Consider the following 4963-nt stretch of genomic DNA (forward strand, 5'->3'; position numbering starts at 1 on the left):
AGAGAGGTCCTCCTGGGCCGGAAATCCAGCAAGCTTTGCTCTCCCCTGGCTCCAAGGGCCCTGGCCACTTTCCCCCCACCTTTCTGTGCCTCAGTTTCCTCTTGGGGCAAATGGCATTATAATATCTATCCTATAGGCCACGAGGATTAGCAGCGTCTGGCGCAGAGTCAGGGCTGCGCCAGTGGTTGCTATGGCTGTTAGTCTGTTTTTCACAGTGACAGGATTAAAATATTATCCAAATGAAGGACATTGTTTGCATTTCTCCTACAGGAGCTGTGCTTTGGGGCCGACTTGGGTTTGGAGCCCTGGTCGGAAGCACAGAACTCCTGGATCTTAACTAGACCTGACCTTTGTTACCTGGCCCTTAAGTAACATCCCGATTTCCTGCCTCCTTGGCCCCAGCTGAAGGGAAAGGTGCTGAAGGTCAAAGTCGTGAGTCCAGGGAGAGGAGCAGGTAGAGGACACTGCAGCTGGCCCTTCCCCACCCCAGGAGTAATCTTCCCTGGGGAACTGGAAAGTGGACAATGAGCCAGGGGCCACCTACCCACAGTCACTGACTATTTCATTGTCCTTGGTGCTCTGACGGGGGTGGTTCCCCAGGGGTCCTGGGGTCCTGGGAATTCCCCCAGGGGACATATTCAACTTTGAGCGGGGAGCTCTGGAGGTCTTCAGCCCCTCTCAACCCCCCTACCCCTGGGGCCCAGGTGGATGGGGGAGTGGTGACCTGTGGTTTCAGAGGTGTGAGTGCAGAGACTGGAAGTAACCCGGGCAGTCACAAGGGGATTAAGGCTTGGCGGGGGCTCCTGAGGGCAGGCACTGAAGCCGGATGGGTGGGGACTGGTCAAGAGGGGTCACAGAATCAGAGAATCTCAGCGTCTGCTCCCTGACCGAGTCACCCTTGCGGAAGCGCAGAGCCTTGGAGCTGGGAAGCTGGCACCAGGCTAGCAGGACAATGGCCCAGGAGGAAGTATGGCCCAGACGCCCAGAGCAGCCATGGCATAGAGGCCTGGCTGAGGCCGCCGGGTGCGGGGCTCCTGGGCTCCTGGGGTCGGCCTCCCGGTGCTGCTTAGGGAGGTCTGTGCTGACCCATGAGCGTGGTGGGGTGCACTGGTGCGGCCCAGGTCTCCCCTGCGCTGGGCTCCCTGCAGGTGGCTTGTGGTCCAGTTCAAGGGGAAGGCAGGGCCGAGACACCAGGAGCCACTACTGTGACCAGTAGCTGCCGCTGCCCACCTGTCCCCCGGTGGCCAGGGTGATACCCAGCCTGGAGGATCGGGTGCTATGTGGCTGGGAGCCCAACTCTGCGCCACCACTTGGGTGAAGGGCCACTTCACCGCCCTTCTGGGGAGGACAAGATCTGCTGTCACCCAGACCTACGTCAGGACCCAGGCCTGCAGGGCCTCCGACACCCTCCAGGGACTGGTTTCGGGTGGCTGTCCACCTTGATTGAGAGAGTGAGCCTTTTGCTAGAAATCCGGGGACTTGGAATAGGCACTAAGCCGTTCCTGACTCCAAATGGGAGACGAGTGACGAGAATATTCAGTTGTCACCTTTCTGCGGCACGTACTTGGGGTGCAGGTGGCACATCGTAGGGGCCTAGAGGTGCTAGTCCTCCATAGCCCCAGACGTCCCCTTAGCATGTGTCCTTTCCCGGGGACTCCTGCACCTCTGCAGGAAAAGCCTTTGAGGTGCTGAGGGTGGGCAGAAGGGACGTGAAGAACGTAGGAATGGGGCTCACGGGGCCCTGTTCCTTCTGCTTAGTTACTTTTCTGGAAAGTCTTTGTGCAGATTGGAGGGGTGGGGTCCTGCGAGGTTTGGAAGGTGAGCTACTGGTTTACATTCCACCAAGGTGTCCTGCTGGTTCCCAGAGAATAACTCATGATGTTAAGATCTAAAGAATTCTCGCCATTTCTATGCCAATAGAGACACCTTATGAAGGATACGTCTTAGGATGGTGTATGCTGCCCTCTTTTTTAGTTTTATTCTTTTTGATTATAGATGGACACAACATCTTTATTTATTTGTATGTGGTGCTGAGGATCGAACCCAGGGCCTCAGGTGCGATAGGCGAGTGCTCCGCCATTGAGCCCAGCCCCAACCCCTGCTGCTCTCCTTTATAGTTGAAGAAATTTGGAATTCACAGCCCAGAGCCCCAGCTCCGACTGGACTCTGAGTAACGGCTGTTTGTATAATCACTGCTATGTCCGGGTAGGACAAAGACTCGGTAAGTCACCTCCTTTCTGTACTTGAGTGTCTTTTGGATCACAATGACAACAAGCCCCCCCCCCGCCCCTTTTTTTTTAATGTGGATCTTTTAAACAAGAAACTGGAGAGAATTCTAACAAAACAACTCTTGGAGACGGACTCTATAGCAACAGAAGGAAAAGGCGACCTTCAGCAAACCAGGAAGAGGAGCGCAGGAGACGGACGCCTTCTCAAGGAAAGTGCATACCCTCCCCACCGGATGGAAACAAAGAGCATCTGTAAGGAAACCCAGGCCCTTGTGAAAGAGAAGACTGTGCCCTTTACAGCGGAGACAACTGTGCGGCTGACGAGCTGGAGGCAGGCCTCCAGGATTCATCCTGAGGCCGACACATATTACAACAGGAGGCATGATCTTGAGGAAAACATAATCTCGCACTTGAACCCAAATCTGTGCCGTGCCAGGGATCATTGAAAACTGCCCAAAGCTGGCTTCCAGCCATTCTCCAAGGACACTCATCTTCTGCCACAGAGGTCAGCTCTGTGATGTGCCAAGTGAACAAGGCCAAGGCGCTCCATGCTTCTGATGGGAGTGGACGGTGCTGACACTTGCAGGCACTTAGAAGGTGAGCTCACAGGCTTGGCTGCAAACCGGGCGCTTTAGGTTTGTGTGGGTGCACAGAACCCAAAAACGATCGGAGGGAGGTAGTCAAAAGATATCAACAGACTATTGAAGTATTTGGACGTAGAAGAGGGAGTGGAAACTGCTTATGCATTTGACCTGGGTCTTCGAGAGGATGAGAGAAAGGAAAAATGAACTTCTCCAAACCCAGAGTCCTCCTGAATTGTACTTGAGCTCCAAGACAGAACGGCAGGGTTTGATCGGACACCTGGATGAGGTGAGTCTGGAAAAAAACATTAAAAATCCCTGGGTCAGGGAAGCCCAGGAAAGAGCAGCGGGGAGTGCAAACTCTGACGGCTTCCGTGCACCTGAAGGACACCTTGACAAGAGGGAGCTGTGTGCTGGTGAGGAGCACTCGCCACAAAGGTGGTCTGGAATGTTCTTGGAGATCCAGGGAGACGTCCTCTCATTGGATGGACATCTGTCCGATGAGAGCAACCTCTGGCCGAGGAGCCGCTGACCCAGCAGTTGCTGGCCTTGGAGGCTCAGGACCTGCAGGGAGAAAAGAAGCGTAAGGCTGCCAGGAACAGGCCGTGATGCTCGCCCAGAACACCCCAGCCACCTCCACCTGAAGCTGGAGGAGTGGGGAACGTAGTACCCACCATCTTGCTTATCTTGTGCTTTATATATACTGCTGTGTATTTATAAGGAGCTTCCAGTCTGTGGAGCCTAAATGTGATTTACACATGCACATTTCAGTCTCAGGATTTACGATTTAAGCAAATTATATTCAGTACCTCTGCTGCTCCTGATGTTGCAAAACAAGTGTCATTATAGCACTTAGGCTTTTCCATCTGGCTCATTTAAAAAAAAAAGGAAGCCCTCCTGCTCTGCTTAGCTGTAGGACCTTGGACACTCAGCCGAGTCACTCAGCTAGCCTGTATCTCAGTTTCTTCATCTGCAAAGTGGGGTTCACGCTCACGATATCCCAGGATCACGGTGACGATGAGAGGCGGTGGTGTGTGTGAGGTGCCTAGCGTGTGGCCTGCCCAGAGCACCTGCCAAGTGAACCACAGTAGCTCTCTCTCATCCTTAGAGAAGTCTGGGAGGATTTCAGGAAATGACTCCTGTCAGAACACCTGGATCCGTGTCTGCCACAGAAAGGTCAGAATCTGTTGGTTTCAATCCTTTTGGTTTGGGAGACAAACCAGGCTTGGAGCTCCAAGGAAACCTGAGTAGGAAGGAGGAAGGGGCGGGTTGAAGGGGCCCACGTGGAGGGGCCTGGGCTTGTGAGGCTATTTCCTGGCCTGCTCGGTTCTCTTCCCGGGAGCCATGCCCAGATCTGAGGAGTGGAGTCGTCTTCTGCTGGCCGGTGTGATAACAGGAGAGGACCCCAACAAAGAAAGGGAGGCCACCACTTCCACCCATGACAGGATCACTGAGAGTTAACTTCCATCCTTCAACCCACACACAGAGAGCCACACCAGATACACGGAACCACCGTTTTCAGGTATTGGACAGTAGGCAGCTTCTGGCTGTGAGTCTCAAGAGAAGGGCCACCAACCAGCAGAACCTGTGGTCACCCTGGCGTGGAGGCGCTATTCAGACAGCATCGCAGGGATGAAGTTAGTGGACGCTCCATTGAGGTGATGGGTTCTTATTTGAGGAGACTGAGGCCGATGGAAGTTGTGGACAGAGAGCTGGAGGAGAGAGGCAGCGCGTGAGCAGAGAGCTCCCGCTGTGAAAGTCCCTACGGGAACCCCCAGACCCTGTTTCTAAATCCTGAGATGTGCAGGGAAACCAAGAAGGGCCCAAGAGCTACGAGCTGGGCAGCCCCCAGAGTTTCCACAGATATGGAAGGGATTCAAGTGCCGGCCAGTCAGACTGGAGGGTCCTCGGAAGGGCCATGCACTGGGAAGAGGCCTAAACAAGCTCAGAGCAAGGGGAACTCTGAACCGCCTTAACCAAACTGTAGAACAAGCCTGAAAGGATCCAACTACTCTGTGAGTAGCCTAACTGCACAATAAAATCTAGTTTAATGGTTTCTTAAGGACCACAAGATGGAGCCTTCCACACACGGCTACAGTTTGGACCAGTGTCCCCCAAGGCCCATCTGTGAAAGTTTGGTTGTCAGCTGTGGTG

The 4963-nt window shown here is 54.1% G+C and overlaps 1 pseudogene; it reads left to right on the forward strand.

The window, feature by feature from the left end:
* The first annotated feature begins 826 nt into the window (after positions 1–826).
* Positions 827–3476, forward strand: LOC143637972 (BAG family molecular chaperone regulator 5-like; annotated as a pseudogene).
* The last annotated feature ends 1487 nt before the right edge of the window (positions 3477–4963 follow it).

The sequence above is a fragment of the Callospermophilus lateralis genome, chromosome 15 (assembly GCF_048772815.1).
Source record: "Callospermophilus lateralis isolate mCalLat2 chromosome 15, mCalLat2.hap1, whole genome shotgun sequence".
Lineage (NCBI taxonomy): Eukaryota > Metazoa > Chordata > Mammalia > Rodentia > Sciuridae > Callospermophilus > Callospermophilus lateralis.